Source organism: Triturus cristatus, chromosome 1_2 (genome assembly GCF_964204655.1).
Source record: "Triturus cristatus chromosome 1_2, aTriCri1.1, whole genome shotgun sequence".
Lineage (NCBI taxonomy): Eukaryota > Metazoa > Chordata > Amphibia > Caudata > Salamandridae > Triturus > Triturus cristatus.
The window spans coordinates 357,624,480-357,647,931 of NC_140580.1; the positions used below are offsets into that span (position 1 = coordinate 357,624,480).

General features: G+C 40.4%; 1 protein-coding gene across 2 annotated transcripts in view; it reads left to right on the forward strand.

Moving 5' to 3' along the window:
- The window catches only part of CAMTA1 (calmodulin binding transcription activator 1), a 3,052,768-nt gene that overhangs the window by 532,627 nt on the left and 2,496,689 nt on the right, over nt 1–23,452 (forward strand). The gene's annotated exons all lie outside the window — the stretch shown is intronic.

Consider the following 23,452-nt stretch of genomic DNA (forward strand, 5'->3'; position numbering starts at 1 on the left):
CTCCATCATATATATATAGACAGACAGACAGACAGACAAGTAGATAGATAGATAGTTAGATAGTTAGATAGATAGATAGATAGATAGATAGATAGATAGATAGATAGATAGATAGATAGATAGATAGATAGATAGATAGATATCCCACCAGCACTTTAAATACTAAACTCCTGAAGGAAATGTCGAGAGAAGGAAATTAAAGCAACATCTCATGGAGCTCTTTGTACATCCAGATTTTAATGTCCTCACTTTGTAAGTTACTGATAGATGAAAACCAATTGAAAGCGCAACGTATTCCTGAAACAGTAAATACACCTTTAAAAATTGATAAGCTGGGGAAATGCTGTGCTTTCTCATGTAACGGAGTTGGGCTGCATAGTGAATGGCAGCAGTAAAAGCGATAATTACTTTAGAACTTAAAGTTCTAGGGATGGTTCTGTCATTCAATGTCTTCTTTCATGTGACTTGTTCACTCTTATCTCTAATGGTGTTGTGGTTTTTACTGATTTAAGTGAACAAAATATAATTGTGGTGACGTTGCGGGAAAATATGTATCCTACCTTTTGTGGCCTGTTTGTGGATGGAGAACTGGCAGCTGTAACAAAACATAACTCTAAAATCTCTTGGTCACCTCATTCCACTACAAAATAAATTTAGACCTTATCTCCATAATGGACCAATACCACCCCTTTCTTGAATAAGATGGTATTGATAATTATGAGACGTTGATTACAACTTAGTTATGAATAACACGTCTGAAAGCAGTGCACTTCGCAAGCTACGTGTAGCTACGCAAACTGCGTAGTGCACTGTGCAAAATGCTGTTTGCGATGCTTGCACAGTGCCGGATGCTTGTCCGCACTCTGCAAGCATCGCAAACAGCATCTTGCACAGTGCAAGCGGTCGGTTTCTGCCGCTCGAGTAGATTTCTACTCGAGCGGCAGCTTTCGCAACGCGGACTGGTAGTTTTCCATCGCGAGCAGCCGCGAGCATACGCGACCACCTGCAATTAGAAACCTGACCTCCCCGCGTTGAGAATCTCGCCGGGAGGTTTATTTTCCATGCTTGCGATCGGCAACTTGATGTTGCTGATCGCGAACGAGGAAAAAGTCTCGCCGGTATGTCATTTTGCTCGCTCGCGGTCACCAACTTGACGTTGAGGACCGCGAGCAAGCAAAAAATGAACGCGATGCTACGCTACACTACGCTACAAGTGTTTGCACTGTGCTACGTGCAATTAGTGTAGTGCGAAGTAGCGCAAACTACGCGAGCATAGCGTAGTGCTTCGCCCAGGGTTAGTTCAGACGGTTCTCAATTTAGACAAGGGCCTTACAAAGAAAGTGTACATAGGTCAAATGAGGTAAGGTTTTGTTGTGAGACTCTAAATAGATTCATTGGAGGTCAATATCACATCTTCAGTGCCAGAAGAGTTACTCAAATCATGCATCTTGAAGGATATCTGCGACGTTTGTGCCCAACAACTTGAGAGGTTCATGAGGCCCAAACGTGGACCTCTATGGTAATGACTGTCTTGAATCAAAATGCAAGGGAGTTCGAATCAAATTGTTGCTAGGCTTTCTGGTTCAATATCCAAGAAATCAAGTTTCAATTCCCAAAGAATGCGGGATTGAACATGTACATCAGCTGTAGCATCTTTCAGAAAGAGCGTTGACCTTTCCCCTCTTTCTAAATTCGACTTCCCTCCCCATTAATGGTAACAACAATTCTATAAAACGTGTAAGAGCATCAAAACATCAGTAACCTGATGGCTTACCCATTGTAGGTCTTTAACAAAATCTTGAAGCTTGTGAAAAACATTTTAGAACCCCCATTTCCCCCTCCCCCCCATTTGCCGCGTCTTACAGTAATACCAAATTCACCGAGTCCTGGATAATAAGGGCTCTCATTCACACCTGCAAAAGTAGAGACAGATCCCTTTTTGATGCACCAGATAAACTGTTTGGAGTACCAGTTCTTGAACCACCTCCAACTTGGGTAGAAGACATGGGTATTTTATAGACTGCTGTCTGAATCTATTCACGCTGGATAGTGTCTATGCACTGGAATTACTCTCCGAGAACTCTGTGGTAAGACAAAGACAATACGTTTATGCCGCAGTGACAGATTTTACAAGAGTTTTCAACATGGCTGATACAGTCACCCTGTGGTGTAAAATGGCTGACCTTGAAATCCCTGCAGAATCGCAGAAAATATTGATTGCTCTTCATTCTAACACTTGGTTCTTATGGGATCAGCAGCAAGCTTTACAAGGAAAATACCTCTATCAAGTGGTCTGAATCAGGGATTCCATTTAGCATCCCTATTGCTCTCCCCTTATATTTTTGATTTACAGAGAATTCTCATTTCTGATTTCACCCTGTAATGAGTAAGGGCGCCTTTCAGATATTACCTGAAAACTGCAATTATTACAGGTTGAAATGGTGAACCGCTTTAAACATGTGAAACACTTTAAAAGATAGCGCTGAATAATTCACGAAAGAGCTTGTAAAATCAAATCGCAAGTAGAAAAGAATATGAAGCTAAATGTTGTGCAGAATTGACGATAAGTCCGAGCATAAGTTGTACTTGCACATTTTACGAATGCCCTTATTTTTTTATAGTGCTTTTATTTAATCCTGCTAAATCTGTAAACTGTGTAATAGTGCTTCAACAGCTTTATCTATTTCCTACGGGTTTTGGATTCTTGTTGGATCCGCTCATATTCCTAAACTCCTATGGAGACTGAAACATTACTGCTATTTTTATATTGTGAAAATGCTTGTTTTAGACAGCTTTGTGCACTTGATATGATCATTTCAAGTGAAAAGATAAAAAGGCTGTGGTAGACCTGGAACTTCACATAGTTGTATAACGGCTGAGGGTCAGATGTACAAAGGCATTTCTTGATTGAAAACTCTACTACTCACAAATTCACAGGGTTGGCAACCATAAAATGGCTTTTAGGTATTGTTAGAGATTGGGTTGGTTGTTGACTGGGGCATGAGCTCTGGTCAAGCAGCAACCACAATCCTAGTCAGAGTAAAGGGCATACTAACCCTAAATTAACCTGTGCTCACCCTCTGGTAGCTTGGCACAGAGCAGTCTGGCTTAACTTAGAGACAATGTGTAAAGTTTTTCTGCAACACTTCAAACAGTAAAACGGTGAAAACACCACACAAAAAGACCCCACACCAGGTTAGAAGACTTGAACTCAGTTTAATAAATAAAACAAGACCAAAATGGCAGAAATCTAACTGGTAGAACCCGAGATATTGATTTTTAAAGTTTATAGTGAAAAATGGCTCCAAAAAGCACAAAGTGCTATTGGGAATATTCGGTCGCACCAGGCTGGGACAAAGTCACAAGTTCAGGTCAACCACGATGGAGTGCGGGCCAGGTTCAGGGACCCCATTAGCAGAGCACTTTAAATCTTGGTTGCGGAGCGTTGCATGGACCCGCGTCGAAGATGCTTTATGCAGTTAAGGCTGGTGCATCGGTTCTGAGATGCAGTGAGGTTGCAGTGTGAGGTCCTAATGCATCGAGATTGGGGATCCTGTTAACTGGGCTTGTTGTCCGAAGTCCATGTCGAGGATGTGAGGCACATCCGAGGCGATGCATCGGTTCCGATGAGCGGTGAAGCAGTGATGTGGAGTTTTGGCGTCATTTTCGAGCTGGCGTTGATAAGGAATGCAAAAAGCTTGTTCAGGGAAAAGTGTCACGCAGCAGTGGTTCCGAAGGCGAAGCACCGGTTTCAAGATGTTGGTTGTGGTGGCGATGCAAGTCTTTTGTGATGGGTCCTATCCACGCACCAGCACCGATGCATCAGTTGTGCTTGGGGATGCACCACTCAGCCGAGGAGATGTGTCAGTTCTGCACAAGACTGCACCGCTCAGCAGAGAAAATGTGTTTCAGTTCTGCTGACAAACTCCTTAGGTCCACTTCCAGGGGCCCAGGACTAGGGTGGCTCCACTTGACAGGGTACACTCACAGATGGCAGAGTCCAGGTGCAGAGGTTGGAAGCATGTTATGTCCCTGAGGCTTCAGATCAGGAGGCCAGCCAACTAGCCCTTGGAGTCACTCTGGGTTCTGGGAGTCAAGAGATGCATGCCCAGTTCTTCTCACCCAGGCAAAAGAGGAGGAAACAGCAGATCAGCACAGCAAAGCAGGACTCCAGCAGAGTGTAGTCCAACAGAGTGGCAGTCCTTCCAGCAAAGTAGTCCTCTCCTGGCAGAGTATTCACAGGTCCAGAAGTATCTTTGGTCCAGTACTTATAACCAGTGGTGCCTTTGAAATGGGAAAGGCTTCAAAGACATGCCTTTGAAGTACACAGATGTCCTCCCTTCCTGCCCTGCCTCCAGACTTTGAGTGTGGACAGGACACAGTCTATTCAGGAGTAAGCGAGGCTGTGCCCAGCTCCTCTCTCCTACCCTGCCAGAGCTGGCCTTTTGAGATACACCAAAGTTTCCATTGTTTGTGGCTGTCTAGGAGGAATACACAAAGCCCAACTGCCAACTACATCCAGTCCTGTAACCAGAGACAGGCTCCATTCACTAAATGACTAAGGCAAGAAAATGCCAACTTTCTGGAAGTGGCATTTCCAAGACTGCAATTTAAAATCCAACTCCACCATAAGTTCAGATTTTAAATTGTGATTCCAGAGGCACCAAACATGAATCAGTTATATCTTCCCATTTGGAAGTTATGCTTATAAATGTAATAAGGTAATCCCAGTGTTATCCTATGAGAGATATAGGCCTTAGAGTTATGAAAAACAAATTTACATGCAGCAAAAAGTAGGAGGAGGAAGGCTAAAAGTTTGGGGGTGACCGTGCAAAGAGGCCCTTTCCAACAGGTATGTCATAAACACATTTTGGAAGTCAAAAAAGTCTTTCAGATTAGAGACATTGATTTAGAGAACCATACCAAATTGTAATTGGGGAGGGACATGAGAGTGGATTAATCTGCTAATTGCGAATTGGTATGGCATGTAGCAATAGTTTGAGACAGCAATTGCAGTCGCAAACTGTTGCTTAGTTACTGACACCTCGAAGGAGGTGATAAGTAATTCACAAAGGGGAGGACACCTTCCCATTTGCGAATGAGGTTGTAGGCATTGATCTAGTAGACCACTGGTTTCTCTCCCTGAAGGTTTTACAAAAGGTTTTTTTTAAGCAGCACAGATTCCTTTAAGGAGCATAGCCTGCATTGTAAAAAGAAAAAAAAAACATTAAAGTTTCTCATTTGGGAATGCAAACTCAGGGGATGTGGTCTGCTGTTTCTTGCAGGCCATCATCTTTGTATTTGGAGCTAATTACAGTAGGTCCAAATAGTGACTTAATCAATTTATATGAAATACGCTTGTGGTTCTGAAAACCCCTGAGACGGGTGATTTTGTGAGTCGTTCCATTAGTGCATAGGTTCTATTGCAAAATCAGAGACAGGCCTCAAACAGTCAGTGATAAAAAAGCTTCCCTCTTTGTATATCTAAACCATAAGTCTCTAGCGATACTCTGCTGCAAGTGGGAGCACTATACTTTTATTTCATCATGAATAAAAGCAGCCATGGACACAGGTGGACACATCAAATACACACTACATCGATCTAAGTAACATATAAAATAACAACAACACAGATTTAAAGTTTTATGTATAATGCATGTACCTTCCTCAACACAAGAACTCCTCCTCTCCACCATTACCACTCCCACTCACAAAACTCCACACAATTTCATGAATAAAAAGATTGATGCGCGTGCACATGGCTATTCCATTCAGTTTGTTGCGGCTGCCTTGTCAAGATGCAGTGGTTGGACGTTCCATCTCCATTTGAGCTCCTCCCATGTGGAACGCTCTTCTATTTGATCTCAAAAGAGTCTCTAACCTCCTCTTCCACAAGAATTGCTAATGAATCAGTTTCTTGTGGAACACACAGGCAGTGTACTCTTTACTGCTCAATGTGGGGGTCAAGAGAGCACATAAAAAAAATCAAAGTGTACGTGCCATTCCACCGAGTACACCGGGTAGGGATGTTCACATTCTCAGGAAAAAATTTGATAGTTGTTGTTATTTAAAAACATTAGCACAATTTGTCAAAACTAACTGACACCGTTACTGGTCACTTTCAGTGTATACCAATCTAGTTGCCACAGGCATATCGCTCTATCAAATACTTTAATGTAAATATAAAGTAATTGCACAATGTTGTTACATTCTACTTGAAGTGTAATTAAAAACACAAAGACAGCTGCAAACATCAGTACTGGAAGAACTAAGGTTTTATTAATAGACGGCATATTGACTAATATGTTAAGTAATTCACTATACTTGTGTTTTAGGTCTGATCAATTTCTCAAGGACTTCAGGAACACTCAGAATTCCCTATCTCTTCCCAAACCATTGGGGACCATTGCTACTCTATCACCTCCAACCATCACGCTATGGTTACTGTTTTCACAATTTTACAGTCTGTCAAATTTACTAAGTCTAGCATAGACTGATGTTCATTAAGTGGGCTATTAGTGTGACAAGTTTGATATCAAATGCTACACACTTTACACCACTGCCTTTTCATATACATACATCATATTCTATAGGCTCAGTTCTTGGTCACGTCCTCTTATCTCTGTACCTCATTACATTACTGAAATCACCTTCCTCCACCTATTTACCCATAAGAAACAAATCTGATCCCCACCTCCCCATCCCTTCACAAACGCCTAATCCAAGAGAAGGTGGCCAACAGATTCACTGCACCATCTTCAAAACCAGTAGCACCAATTACAAACCCATCATGGCCTGTAACCCCGCATATCTTGCAGACAAGTTCACCATCTCTACTGGTTCTCTGTACACCCGCAGCCAGGACACCCTCATACTGGGGACTAAGACGTGCAAAATATAGTTCTTCCTATGCATCCACGATGTGGAACATCCATATATACATAAGTACCACCCCAACACTGCTTCATTTTAGGAAAGTGCTAAAGAAACACCTCTTTAAAGAACGCTGCATCACAATATATTAACAATCCATATACCGGCTACGTCTCCTATCACTTGCTCGTATGCTTGCCTTTTAGGAATGTTCACGCTCTACAAATACCACATACATACATGCACTGCAAAGTCGCACTTAGTTTCCCGCCCTGTACTGATGATGCACAGTACAGCCACAAATCAATTCTTAATGTGTGATGGCAGACACACTTTAGCTTTATCAGAATGAAAAATCAATATGGATTGGTGATTGTTGGCTGAAAAGATATATTTGAAAGTAGAGGCTGAACTGGAAAATACAAAAGAATAGGCGAAAGTTTGGCAAAAAAACGAAACATTTGCCCAATCCCATGTCTGTTTTTCGAATTGCTCCTGTTCGCTCTCTGTGCCCCTTATTGGTCATCCCCCCCTCCTCACATGATTTATTGTGAAAGATGTTTTGAACAGTGATCGATGATTAAGCAATATATATTACACAGCCAAATATATATGCTGATAAGCAGAGGATTTAACTTGAGCTGCAGAAGTTTGTACTAAATAATACAAAAAGACAATAACATTGTAACCAAAATCTCAAGACGCCTTTGCCTTACTAATCATAACTTGAGACCACAATGATATTCTGTTTATACAACTGTAATTCTAACTATTATGTATTGTTACTTTTTTCCCTGTCATTTTTAACCATTGGCGTACTTTTATGGATACTATGTTTATCCGAATAAAGTTTTGTGAACTGAACTGAACTGAACTGAGACCACAATTCAGCATATGAAGAATTAAAATGTGACATGACCACCTCAGGTAAACCTGACATGAAATACAAAAGCAGAATACAAGGAGAACTTGAATAAAATTAGAAGTTAAGATCACTCCAGCTAATTTAGTTGCAAATATAAATTCGCTATGTGTGTTATGCTTTGAAAGTCTGCAGTTCATTAACTAAAGTTTTGTTATGCAACATATTTTGTTCTAAACCAATACCAATGTATATTCACCTTACTTCTCACAGTCGCGGAAATCCGTGCTATACAAACGGCTTTGATTTGGACTACGGCACCCCAGTTTGATCTGAATCTCTTAGAATTAAACATGGGCAGGCGCTGCGAATGGAAATTCTACCGAAAAGTGGGCATAAAAAGGTTGATGGTTGGTATGCAGGTTACCTCTTTCACGGGCTTGTCCACCCACCTTCTACCAGAGTGACAAGGGAACATGCCCTTTGCCATATATTCCCTTCGTGCAAATATCATCCTTTCCCTCTCAGGTTAGAACCTCGCGGTTCATTTTGACACTGTTGACTATGATCATCTCGAGAATAGCATCTCCACCTCACATTCAGCTCACTCAAGCCCCTGGCACACAAGCTGCCCTAATGCAGTATTCATCCCATCACCGCTATAACTTTACGTGGTCCCTCTAGAGATGGTGCACTGCTTCACTATCCCGTCTGCATACATAATCTGCGTATCCCTGTAACTTTTTCTTCAGGCACTCACCAGCGTGACTCGCCATAAGAAACAAGGCTGCAAACAAATCCCCACCCTTGTGGTTAATCAGTCTTCGTTGAAGATCCCTAACCTCCATCAACATCTCTATAATGTTCTTTCTCACAAGCAACACTGCCATCAAACTCCCTCTGCTATCTCACTATTCAAGGCTTCATCACCAGCAGTGCTAAATCAGCCTGATAAATGTGTGCAAGAACCCAAATCTTTCTTGGGTACCAGCCCCAGAAATGCTGAATGGCAGGTTGGGCAATACCAATGTTGCCTAGACTTAATTTCACTTCATGCCTCTTTGTTCCATCTCCTACATTTCCTGTCACTTCATCTCTCTCTTGATGGTTAGTGTTCATCAATGCTTCCTCCGTTGTCACTGTTCCCCTGCCTTCCTCTTCTGTCTTCTTTTTTCTGCCTTTCCTCTCTTGCATTAGGTCAAAATCTATTGTTTAAGAAGTAAGTGCCAGTCCCTAGAAATGAGTACAAGTGCTCACTACCTTCAAGACCCCTGCTCAAATTAAAGAGTGCCTATTGCCCTTCTGCTGGAATCCTTTCCACCTGGCAATGACATAAAGCTACTATACTGCATCCTTAATGCTAGCCTACAAGAACCCTGTCCCAATGGTAGTCCAACAACAGCTTATTTCGATAGATATCACTGTTGCTGATTGCATCTATAGCCTTTAATGGGTCCCTATGTCAAGAGTATAAGGTACTGTCAGTGCTTAATCTGAGCAGGTGGTTTCTTGTGCTCAGCACCGGCACTTGATCATCAACACGGGCGTTTGTCATGAACACCAGTTAAGAACACATTAATTTATGGTAGGCATGGGAAGATTAAGTGATTTGCCCAGGATCGAAGGATGTTGAGCCCACGCCGAGACTCGAACCTAGTTCTCCAGCTTTGGAATCGGCAGCTCTGGCCATTATGCCACACCCTCTTCCCGCTTTCATGGTTAGTAGTTGGTTCTGTTTTAGGCGACGATAACAGAAATGGGCTGGTGCAAGCTGCCTCCTAGCGAGAGCCTCGGCATTCATTTCTTTACAAATTAACCACTGCTCCCAGCCCAGCAACATCTATGAATTCAATAATTCGCTAGAGCCATATTAATACTGACCCGAAGCTCTTGGCTGAAACTTCTTTTAACCTGTATCCATGGACATCCACTTACAAACTAGTGAATCTACAATATCTCCATTACAGTTTCCCAAACGTATTTTTATCCACATCCACCTCTTAACGATCCTAGAAATCTCTGACCCTCCAGCTGGAGGTAACATCATCGCCAACTGTTTCTGTCAATCATGGTAATTCTCCTTTACTCAACACCACCTCACCATCCTCATGTATCGTTGATGACGTCCCACACCATTGGGCAACGCAGTAGGGCTGTGAGTTATACTCTGTGACAAAAATTAAATTATGGATGAAGAGATTGACATCCAAAAGATTGCCATTGTTCCCAGGAGAGGCAAACTAACAAAACAACTAGAAGAAACTGAAAAAAATGTATCATAGAAAACACCAAGTATGGTACTCTGCGAATAAGGCAGTCCTATTGCAGAGCTTGTCGGCTCAGTTCTGAAATAATGATGTTTTTATATGCCGTGTTTGCATGCACAATAAAAAAAAGTTTTTTTTAAATTACACGTTGCTGGTTTAATATGCACTATTTATCTTGGGGAAAAAGTTAAATGTCTAGGTCTCCTTTCAAAATATGTTTCTGTACCCAGTATATTGAAATAATGCACCATAATACACTGCAGTCATTTGAATGATTGTTGTGGTATTTAACAACCTTTGCAGTGTTTTTGTGAACAATAACCACAAGTGCATAAGTCTTTGCATGTGTGAGAAGACATTTTACAAAAATGTGTATTTTGGGACAAATCCACAAGATCACATTTGTAAAGGTTGTGTGTCTGTTTGTGACAAGGAGATTCTTGAAATCTTCTATGTGAGAAAAAAAACTGTAGGAGAGTTGCAAATGTCCATGCACTGCCATTTTGAACCACGTGAATGTCAGAGTAAGAGTAATTCTAGGAAAACTTTGATTTGTTCCTATTCTCCTCGATCTTCTAATATTTTTGCGAACTTTGTCCTTTGCTGCTGCATTTAATACTCATTGGAGGCCCCCGAAAAGCAGAGCTACATTTCTTGGCACTGACAAGGGTTTTCCAGATGGTCCCCAAAATAGTCCATGTAATCATAACATATTCAGTTCAGTTCAAATAGCTTTATTCAACAGCATGTATCATAAAAGCATTATTTGACATTTATACAATAAAACAATATATGTTCAGTAATAAGAAGGTCTTTAGATGAAAAAGTTCATTTAAAGAATATCTTGGCATGACATTATTAGCAACGTGTTAAAATATAAAGCCTAAACCAAGCTTCAGTAAAAACATTAGTCTAAAAAGGATATGTACATATCGCTTTCTACGAGTCCCTTCCTCCCCAGGTACTCAATGGTTATGACAAGAATACGAAAAATGAAAGATAAAAGGGGCATACTCCATCACAGTAATCAGTACATAAAGTGCTAGTGCTATATCCATCATAAGCAATATTAAAAAATTATACAGCAACCCAATGTGATCTGTGATTTTGGCACATATTATATAACACAGCTCTTTTAACTGCCGCTATAGTCACAATTGCCTAAATTGAAGTCACACCACGTAGGGCAGTGGTTCCCAAACTTTTGACTCCTGAGGACCCCACTGAGTCACCACTGGAAGTCGGGGACCCCCAAGCAATTTGTATGATTTAAATTTCAAACGTTAAAACTGTAATTCGAAAAAAATAAACACATGTGTGCACACAAAACAAATACTCGAATTACTAAGGATTTTAGGGGCATATTTACAATCCCCTACCACCTTGGAAACATCATTTTTTGCAACGTTCGCGTGTCGATAGGGGCTACGCCTTATTTACAAGGCAGCGGTAAGCCACTTAACATGCTGCCTTGTAAATAATGCCATCCTTTCGCGCAATGCTTAACGTGAAAGGGGTGGGTAGTGGGTTTTGCAGTGGGCGTTCCACCGCAAAACCCATTGATTTTGATGCTTAACTTGGCGAAACGAGGATAAATGCTATATTTCTCCTCATTTTTGCTTTTTCCATGTGTGCTGCCTTATGCAGCACACATGGAAAAAGCAAAACGCCTTGCGTTGTTTATGTTCAGGAAGGTGACCCTTCCGGCACATAAATAATCATTAAAAAAAATTGCATTTTGTAACTTCCATGTGTACTGCATTAAGCAGCACACATACAAGTGACAAAACCCCATTTCAAGATTGTTTATGTGCTGGAAGGGGGGACCTTCCTTTACATAAACAATCTTCCCCAGCACGCAGACACCCTTGCACTGTGTTGCAAGGGTGCCAGCATTGGCGCTACACTGCTAAGCGTAGCTCCAGCACAGGGCGAAATGTAGGGCTGCACTATATTCTTGTAAATATGGTGCAGCCCAGCGTGTCTGAAGTGGCGGCGCGTGTTGTTAAGCCACAGAGGCTAACAACACGCTCCACCACTTCTTTTGTAAATATCCCCATTAGTATTTTATATTAAAAGAATTTGCAAAAAACTAAAATTTTAATGGGAAGGTTGGTGCTGCATCGCTGTGACTAACTTTTAAATGGTTGGTTTTATTTCGCAGTACGAGGCTCCTAATCCTGCCAGGGCCAGACTGGAAACCCAAAGCAGCCCTGGCAAATGTTTTCAGACCAGTCCCCATACAGTGCACACCAAGTGCATTGAGTGTGCCTGACCACTACAGAGGGGGCTTTGGAAGGCTCTACCCCCAAAGAAATTTAGGAAACAATGGTGCAGTCTACAACACGTTTATCACTTTACATCACACACATATAGAGACAATTAATCATAAGTGTAAATCAGTGTATAGAAAATGTTACATAAGGCAAAGGGGACTACAAGGTGTAGGATTCACATGTCATTTATACTGGTAGGCATTTTTAAAGAGTGCTTGGTCTGGAGAAGCACACAAAACTCTGGATTCAGAACATAAGACAGTGGTTAGCATTGACTTTAACAATAAAAATGTATTTCCACCCTGATACACCTTTTTATCAGCATCGGGATAATGAAAGAATGGGAAAAAACATAAGTTACTAACTTGTACCATGCAGTTTGCAAGCAGCTCTTTGATGACAGTTTATAGGTCACTGTGCTAGATTACGGTTGTCACTTATGTACTGCACAGTAACAAAATAATCTTTGTGACAAAAGCAGTAACCCACTCGCCTATGCACATAAAATACTGTTATTTAAAATACATGGTACACGTTCTTTGCAGTAGGCATATTAACCCTCTGTGCTACATTAGATAACTCAAAGCTGCCACTGGACAAAATTCTAATCTTTCTCCAGCAGGTACATTAATCACTGTGTTATTTTGACACTTTTATTGTTGCTGGAAAACTGCTAATTATACAAGTGCAGTGCTTTCTAAACTGCTGCCTGCGGACCCCCTGGGAAAGTGTCAGGGACCCCTGGGGGTCCCCGGACCACAGTTTGGGAAACACTGACGTAGGGCATTGATTCTAACTATCTAAGCTTGACCTAAAAATTTGGCCACTCCACAAGAGAATAAAGCACTGGGGTCAGATTTTAAAATGTGCAGAGCGAACCGGTGATCACGGGTGCCCATGCCACTGCATATTGGTTTTAACCATTTGGTCCTTGCTTTATTATACGCAGGGCAAGCAAACAAGACATGTGCAACACACTCAACCGGGGCTCATAACATATTATTTAAAAAAAAGTTACATCACAAGTGTCCATATGGCTCAAGTGAAGTTTCTCGTGATGAGTACGTTTCAAAGGAATTGTACGCCAACGTGGAGCATGTGTAAATTTTGAGGATATTAATGTGTATATCTTTCAAGATTCTGATCTCAAATCTTGCGTCAATTTGACCATCTCTCTGTCTCTAGGGAACTCAAAGCCTACTTTTATGAATCGGATCAGATCCATAAAATTGCAAAATTACTGGACGGAAGCGTTTTGTGCAAACCACAGCCTAAGTGCTTTCATTAACTGCCGTCTAACAGGCATGTAAAATGCTGGCCCAGTAGATGTCTGTGGAGGGAACACATCCACTCCTTGCACATAAAAACCATTACACCACTCTTAAAAGATAATGAAACGCTGCCACCACCCAGAGCGCGCTTTACACGCCTGCATCAGAGGCATTTGGTTGATGTGTGCCATCCATTACAGTAGATGATTGATTGCTGTTGGGTGATTGCCAGTGAATGTCTCATCCGCGTAGGGTTGGTAATCACACTCTAGAAATGATTCACAATACCTAATTGTGACTGCTTGCAAGCACTACCATGTGCCGCCTAACCAGAGGAACACTGTGGGAAGTCTCTTTTTATACCCACCCTTAAGAGTCTTGAAAAATTAAAATAAATAAGTAAAAAGAAATGTGTATTGTGTTTTCAGATTGGTTAACTCGTTTAGGTTAGGCACAGGGGTTGGGTGGGGGGGGGGGGAATTTGTGAAGCCTTTTTCAGCCAAAAATGACTCGATTTACGCTGGTCAGGTATTCACAAAAGGATACTTGGTTGGAGTAAATGTGTTTTTTCTACTATGTCATTGTATGCCTTGACTGTTGCAATTATTTTCTAGTAAACCACACACAAGGTGGCGAATGGGAGAATCAAGTCGTGATAAACCTGGAAAATGTGTGAATGGCCAAATGCTTTTGAGTTTGTTGTCATTCACAAACTGACAACGCAAATGGTTGGAGGTTTTCTGCAGTAAGGGCCCAGAACAACTCCTCCTTGGTGGGGGACTGGAATGAAAAGTAAAAAAAGTGTATTTGAACATAGGGTGCATGCTCCTATGTCTGCATACAACTCTGCATTTGGGAAAGAGCAGATATCTTAAGGCATTCTCAGCAGTGTGCCTGAAAAGCTGTATCTGAGACAACTTTTCAGAGATACTACTGGCAATGTTTGTGAATCCCCAAAAGTCATACATCCACACCTGCTCATGGGAGTACATGTACTAGTGCAAAAGGAACAACTACTTTTTTTAATCGGGCCCAGGATCTTCATCTGTGATTATGCAGTGAAACCCAAGATTTTCTCACATTGTTTGCATAAATAGTATAACTTTGACGTTTACTGTTGGTTTCAGAACACCTGGACTTATTGTCAGCAATCCTGTCCCTTTTGGAAGTACGTATGACGCTTTTGACAAAGTGGTGCTTCCTTTGTTTAAAGAAAAGCAAGTGCAGCCACTCAGGATATAAAGGCTGAAATTTGGTAGTTATCACTGTTCCTGTCATGAATACACAATCGCTGTGCTTTTTTAGGAGGCAGTTCTAACTTGTGTGATCAAGTAGTCAATGTTAAGAATGGGTTTTTATATCATTGATTTGTTCGTTCCATCTACAAACTCGCCCATCAGAGACCCCGGCATTTGCATTTAGTGTTTCTTGGTGGCACTGATAAGTTCATGAAAAAACTTAAAGTTGGCCTGAACTTGTGACTTTCACGTGGTCTCACAGGACTAAATAACCGCAAGTGGCACTTTTAGGCACTGTACTGAACTTAAAGTTTTTAAATTTCATATCTCTGGTTCTACTGATTGAATTTTTGTCATTTTGGTGTTGAATAATTCACTATGTTTTACTTTATTTTTCTAAATTGGTGTGAGATTTTTAATTGTATTGTGTTTTCACTTTATTGCTGTTTGTGTGCTGCAGAAATACTTTACACATTGCCTCTAGGTTAAGCCTGACTGCTGTTGTGCCAGGCTACCGGAGGGTTAAGCACAGGTTAATTCAATGCCTTTTGTGGTTCACCCTCACAATGATTGTAGGTGTTGCTAGAAAAGTGATCATATCTTCCTCAACCAACAACCCAATTCCTCAGAATCCAATATTAATAATGGTGGCTGTGCCTGTGGGATCTGTTTATACTTAAAAATAGAGGCGATGATGAACGTGCTTGGGCGGCCGTGCAGTCCAAATTCTTAAAAGCTGTGATCGATTACATTTTAGGAGCATAGCCAAAGGCACAATGTGCATCATCCTTGTTATCATCCGTTGCATTACATGAGTGCCCTGCTAAAGTTAACTCAAAATATTGCCAACTTAATCCTGCTGTTCTCCTGATGAATTTCTGAAAAACATATTTAGTTCTTTATTATGCAAGCATTTTAACAAATGTCTACACATTTACTTATCACTTTATTATGCAATTATGTCTACAATTAATCACTGTGCTATTACCCTATAAAAAGAATGTTATTATCACCGATATTTATTGTATAATTACTGTGTCATTTAATTTAATTAGTGTGCAATGTTTAAGTAATTACCCTGGCATTGCGAACATTTAAAATAAAATCACTTCATTATTTCGTTTTGTGTTTGTTCACAAAATACTGTCAAAATGCAGCCGCTAATCGGCTAGCTCAACGAATAGTGGTGCATTGGGCAGGGTGCACAGAGGGCTTTGTTGGACTTAATAGTACAGAAACATCAAACCATGTTCTCCTGAGTACTATAGAAGTTTAGCATGCACTGATTCGGCGTAATGGACTCTGATGGCAAGGTTTATTGTTTTCACAAGAATTTTTTTTTTCCCATGGGGTATTAGTGCCCTATACTCCTTAAATTAAAAATGGGTAGAAATGCATTTTCTCTTTGTATACTTATTTAAGAGGATGAGGTGGCCCTGGGAGGAGTAGGGCCTTTGAGCAGTCACTGCCTGAGTAGCTCTGAGGCGATGGAGTCATGGGGAGGAGGCAGGTGTAGGAATCTCTTCAAGCAGTGGAGTAATGAGAGTAATGAAAGAGTCCACAGCAAAGATGAAGGAGGGGAAAGTAGTTTATTCCAACGTAAGGAGAGGAAAACCCAGCCAGCTCCCAACAGCTTCTCTGGAGAACTGTCCCTCTCTCCCCTCAAGATTCCAGTCAGACATACACACCATTCCATGGTCTCCCTAGGCATGACATCACCATCCATGACTCAGATACCACATACCTCCCTCCTTTAACAACCAAACAAACAAGCTATGTACAGAAAATCATGAAAACAGAAGCAACAAGTGAGTAGATGTTACATTGCTCAAGACATTGAGGTCGAGAAAACAGGGAAAACGCAAAGCGTAGGAAAGTTTGAAATTCAAGACATTCTTTAAACAAAATCCTTCATATATTCTGGTTTTCTCCCTTTTCTACAAGACTTTCTTTGCCCAACTTTATCTTGAGGGTCAATAACATCCCCGCCTTTTCCCAAGGTCCTTTCCAGGTACCCCTTACGTGAAGAGGAAACCAGAGGAGCAATGTATACCACCACTCTTCCAAGGTTCCAAATGCAATGATCTTGTGTCTGCACCACATTTTCGAAAACTTTGATCACCTTGATGGGTTGCGAATATTTTGCTTCTTCACCCACCCTTCCGGGACGTTTGATCATCACCAAATCAGCTACAGCAACCACAGTTTTCTTTACTGCTTTTCTCTTTTCAAAATTCAGTTTCCTTTACTATGCTTTTCTTTCTTCCTTTTCACCACAGGGTTGTATCGCCCCCCCCCCTTTTTTCCAATTCAAAATTCCGCCCCCAAGAAGGGTCAAGCAAGGTAATGGGATGTCTCCCTCTAAACAGCTCAAATGAAGTCTTCCCCTTTTGTTATGGGGTGTCAACCTATACAGTTACATTTTCCTTTTTTTTTTTTTAAATATTTTTTTATTGACAACACAAAACAAAAGATTAGCTGATAACATGTACATTTGATATCCAATAAGCCGTACATATAAATACACATTAAAGACGTATTCGCAAAGAGTAAGCTTAAAGAAAAGTTCCCCAAATTTTTTCAAATTTTATCATAGATTTCAATCCCCTCGTTTTGGCAATAGCACGTTCCATAGAATAAATTTCATTAACTAAAAACCACCATTCCATGATATGTGGGGGTTTCTGAGATATCCATAACCTGGCAATTGTCAGTCGAGCACAGGAGACTAGTACAGTTAATAAATCTTTTTGTGGACAGTTCTCAGATTGTATATCTAGTAGTATGGACAATGGTGAAAGAGGACCACGAGCAATTTGTTTTTGCAACAAAATATTTTCAAATCCGGACCAGAACTCAGACAACACTGGGCAAGAAAAAAATATATGAATAATATCAGCCGCGACAAGATCACATTTGGGACACTTAGAACGAGAACTTAATGTAGAATTTAAAGTCCACTTAGAAATTCTAAACGGTGTATAATATAAAAAACAAATAGTTTTATATAACTGAATCCTCAGGCTTGAAGATTGTACTACTTTGTTGATATTACAAAGTGACGCCGAGATCTTAGTGGGAGTAATATTAGTCCCTAATCTAGAAGCCCATTTCAGAGCAATTTTTGGACAATTATCTTCTTTGAAGTTAATTAAACATTTATAACCCTTACTAATTACTGACTTCTGATTTTTTGAATAGAAACATGCCCATAAATCTGAGTCTAAGATTTGATTGATTTTCATTTTACCAACCAAAAAATCTCTAATTTGCATATATTTAAATCGCATACCATCCGTTAAGTTAAAAAGAAATGTTAGTGTTGCGAAATCTAAAAATCCCTGGTTACCATATAAATCACCTAGCAAATTAATTCCTAAATTAGCCCATGCGGTCCCACGTCCATCGTTGAATATATCCGGTAGCCCAGGATTACCCCACAGATCAAGCTTAGGATGAAAAAAAGAGGTCTTGCATGTTGTTAATAAAGTTTTCCAAACCGCAACTGTCTCTCTAGCAGTCTTAAATTTAACCCTTTTGAAGTAGTTTGGGTCGTTAACTCTTGCAAGAAAGCAATTAGAGTCATTGCCTAACATAAGTTGGTGGTAATAGTATTGATTATTGGTAAAAAATAAGCTACGCAAACGGCCGACAAAAGTTGCCAAAAAATATAATTTAAAATCGGGGAAGTTTAAACCGCCCTTATCAATTGGTAATTTAAGCAGGGCAAGCGATCTTCTAGCTTTCTTATATCCCCAAATATAGCTGCTTAAAATCCCATCTAGTTTCTTAAAAAATGGATTATTTAAACATAGGGGTATAGACCTAAATAAGTACATAAATTTTGGCAAAATCTTCATTTTAATTAAATTAATCCGGCCTATAAGGCTTAAAGGTATTTTGTGCCATTTTTTGAGTACGCGAGCTGTTTCTTTCAATAATGCGTCATAATTCAGGTTTTTTATATCGCTTACTTTAGCAGAAATTTTAATGCCTAAATACGTCGCCACCCGGCAAGTACCTTGAACAGGGGTCAATGATTTATAGTTTAATACAACTTGTGTTTTACTTAAGTTTAATTTGTATCCTGAGATTACTCCAAAAGCATTAGATTCTTCTATAATCGCAGTAAGAGCTTTTTCTACATCAGTAGAATAAATAGCGATGTCGTCTGCGTAAGCAGTAATTTTTAGGGAATTAGAACCAAGTTGTAATGGAATAATATGTGATTGAAGTGATAATGCATTTATAAAAGGTTCCATAGAGAGTGCAAATAATAAAGGTGAAAGCGGACACCCTTGCCTCGTGCCCCTAAGTATTTTAAAACTTGGGGAAATCATACCTGCATAGCTGATTTTGGCGGTTGGCAAATTATATAGGGCCTGTATCCATTTTAAATATCTACCATTAAAGCCATAAGCCCGCATTACAGTCCAGAGATAATCCCAACCAACTCGGTCAAATGCCTTTTCAGCATCTAAGAGTATCATACCGAGTTGGGTGGAATTAACCGCTGCTATATCAAAAGCAGTAATTGCCATATTGACGTGGGCCGTAGTATCCCGTCCTGTAATAAATCCATGTTGTTGTGGATTAACTAATTCGGGCATAAAAGGGGCTAATCGAAGTGCAAGTATTTTAGAGAAGATTTTGGCGTCGACATTAATTAAAGATATGGGCCGGTATGAACTACATTCTTCAGCGGGTTTGTGTTTTTTGAGGAAAAAAACTATTTTAGCTGAGTTCCAAGAATCTGGAACTTTCCCTGTTTGATCTATTGAGTTGATTACTAAACAAAAAAGGGGGAGTATTTCATCAAGACAGATTTTATAGAATTCTATGGGAAGTGTGTCCTCGCCTGCAGCTTTGCCCGACGGAAGAGACGCTACTGCCTTTCTAATCTCAGCAAGAGTGACATTCTCTGCTAATTGCCGACTATGTTCTACCATTATATTATTAGTAACATTGTTACCAATGTACGCTCGAATATTGTGTAAAGTAGGAATATTTTCTGGAGTGTATAAATGGCTATAGTATTTAACAAATTGTGTTATAATGTCCCTAGTTTGGTCATAAATAATATTATTGGGACCTTTAATACATTTAATTATTGTATTAGCTTTATTATCTGCAATTTTATAAGCCAGAATCTTACCTATTTTATCACCACTCTCATATTGAGAGATTTTAAATTTCTGCAATTTTACAGTGGCTCGTTCTTTGAGAACGTTTTTAGTAGCAGATCGAAGACTGATTAGCTCCAGTCTTACTTTATCTCCATCTGAAGTGTTTTGTATTAAAGCATCTGCTAGTTGATTTTCCAGAGATAGAATTTTAGTGATAATATTCTTATTATCTTTACGAAGTTTAGAGTTTTGTGTAAAAACATATTGTTGAGTAAATCCCCTTATACTAGCTTTACAAGCGTCCCATACATAAATTAAAGAAGTAGAATCAAGATTCGTATCAATAAATTCCGAAACGTGCTTTTTAAGTTGTAAAATAAATTCTGAATCAGAAAAAAGATATCTCGGAAAGGAGAATAATCTAGTATCTTGAGTTCTGGTGACTGTTTGAAAAATAAAAAGAATGGGGTTATAATCTGATGTGAGTCTGGGGCATATTTCAATAGTGCTAGATTCTAATATCCTATCAGAAGCCCAGATCATGTCTATCCGGGAACATAATTTATGAGGTGCAGAGTAATATGTATACCCTGGTATTTTAGGGTGAAGAGTTCGCCAAGTATCTTTTATATTGTGTAGCCGACCTAGTTCTAAAATTGCCGCACGTGTCTTCCGCATACGTTGAAAACCAGTATGTTTAGTAGTATCTATGGCATAGTCAATTATACAATTAAAATCACCTCCAATTAAAAGTTCTCCTTCCCATTCCAAAAGCTCCATATTTAGCCAATCAAAGATGTAAGGATCGTCGACATTAGATCCATATACAGAGCATATTACATATTTACAGTTTTCCAAGTGGAATTGCATAATTATCCACCGGCCCCTTTTATCTACAGCCGTTTTGATAATATTTAGTTTCAGCTGTCTTTGTTTTAAAATGGCAACCCCTCTGATAGTAGCATTTAGGGTTGTACATGCGATAACCTCATACCCTGCTAGCCTTAACAAATTCCTATCTTTGTAGCAAATATGTGTCTCAGTGATTAAGACTAAATGGGGATTGTACAATTTAAGCTCTTCTTGTACTAATCGTCTCTTATTTTTGCAATTAAGGCCCGAGACATTCCATATTAAACAACTAAGTTTAGACATTTTTTTTTTTAAAAGAGAAAAAAAATATATATCGGCATTTCTTTTTTATTATTTTCAAAGATTATTGTCATAGTGTTGTCATTTTTAACATTTTTCACCAATACCCGTGAACCCCTCCTCCAGACCCACCCAAGCCAGGACCTTCCCCCAAACCCTATTGGGGAGAGCACCCCCTTGCTACATGCTGCCGTTGTTTGGTAGCCTAAGAGAGGGGCAGCATTAGGTAGCTCCCTCCCTCCCTCCATCCACTCCTAAGAAGGAGAGAGTCCCAGGTAGAAAATCAAAGATAATAGAGAGCTAAAAGGAGAGAAAAGAAGAAAGAGCTAAATACGAGAAACTTAAGGGCAGAAAAAAAATACCAAGAGAGAGCTATATTAGTAGCCTAATTTTGATACAAGACATTACAAGTATAATTCCACCAATCTACGAAAAGTTTTTAAGTAAATAATGATATACGTAGAAGCCAGTTATTTACCAAAATTTGATAATGCAATCTCAGCTTCTCTAACATCGGTGAAAGTATAAGTATGGCCCCCTTTAATTACTTTTAAACGGGCAGGTTCCTGCAAGAACACCTGCCCACCCAAAGATTTGAAAGGGTCAATAAGCTGTCGCAGCTTCCACCGTTTGTCCATGGTAGCTTTACTCAAATCAGACCTAACAAAAAACGTTACATTCTCAACTTTAATCGGAGTATGCGGTTTAGCCTTGGAAGAAACTGCTTGCCTTAGTAAGTAATTACCGAAATAGATCAAAAAGGGCCTTGGAAACTTGTTCTCCTTATTTCTTTGAACAAGAGGAAGTCTATGGACCCTTTGTAGCTGGGAATCCCAATCCCAATCTGATAAATCGGGAAAAGCTTTTTGAAAGAGATTCACCATAAAGGTCCGCGGGTCAGCACCTTCTAAGCCTTCCGCTATGCCAAAAAGTCGAAGATTTTGCCTCCTTTGACGGTTTTCCATATCCTCAAGCTTAGTCTGAAGGGTAGATATCTGCACATCATGTTGGCTGGATAGAGTCTCTACTCGCACAGATGTTTCCTCAATGCCTGCAATTCTTTGTTGTAACTCCGCGACTTCCTGAGTGATTATTCCGAACTTGTTAGTAGCTTCTTCCAAGGACCTTTGTAGTTGACAATTATCCTCCCTAAGCTGTAAGAAATGTTGTTGTGCTTCATCTCTGTTATCAGTCAGAATCTTTAAAATCTGATCAAACAAAGAAAGGCTACATTCTACGTTCTCTTGACTTTGAGCAAACAGTGCATTTGAAGCATCTGGAGCATTTAAGGCACTTGGAATACTTGCAGGCATTGAAGGCACTGAGGGCAAATGTTGAGAGCCCAAATCAATAGTGTCAGTTGCTGCAGTGAAAGACGAGGAGACATGAGATTCAATATATGGGCTATCCATCGAAGCTACAGATAGATCAGTTGAAGTTGGTTGCATTGTTGAGTCTCCAGTTACTATAGAGCCTTTTTTTAAATACTCTTCTACTTCAGCAGGGTTAGTACCTGAGAGACGCAGGGCCATAGTCTTGACTCCTCCTTTTGCCTGTATCCACCTTCGTAAAGGACTCTCATCTAAAATAATTTTACCACGGGTTTTATGCCCTGAGTTTACAGCAGACAGAGCAGAGATATTAAGAGTCTTGCCTTTCTTGGTTTTATATTTCGCCTTTGATTTTCCTTTTTTAGGACCAGGATAGCGCGAAGGGGATCTAGACGCATCCTCCTCAATTTCTTCAACCGAATCCTCATTTTCATCTACCATACAGTCCTCAATTTCCCTATAATTTGCTTCGTCTTCTGTAAGAATAGTTTGTACCCCCACAATGGGTAATATATAAGGGTGGGCGTAGTGGGCGTAGTGGGGCTACGTGAAGCAGCACGTAGTGTGCCCAAATCTACGCACACTACGCGCTTCGCGTAGCCCCACTACGTGCCACCCACCTCCCACCCGCCATTCTTTTAAATAATATAAGCAATGAAAAATAAAGTAAAGTAAGTCGACTTACCCGTAAGCGCGGCGTCTCCGGGGCTCCCTCTTTCAGTTTCTAATTTCTTCTGGCAAATGCGCATGCGCGGACGCCCGCGCATGCGCATTTCTCGCGAGAAATGCGCATGCGCGGGTGTCCGCGCATGCGCATTTGCCAGAAGAAATTAGAAACAGAAAGAGGGAGCCCCGGAGACGCCGCGCTTACGGGTAAGTCGACTTACTTTACTTTATTTTTCATTGCTCATATTATTTAAAAGAAGGGCGGGCGGGAGGTGGGTGGCGGGTGGCAAGCAGCTACGCTTCGCCCTCGGCGTGTGCGTAGCGCTGCCCTGCTTCGCCTACTTCGGAAAGTGCGAAGCAGGCAGCGCTACGTACACTACGTGGGCGAAG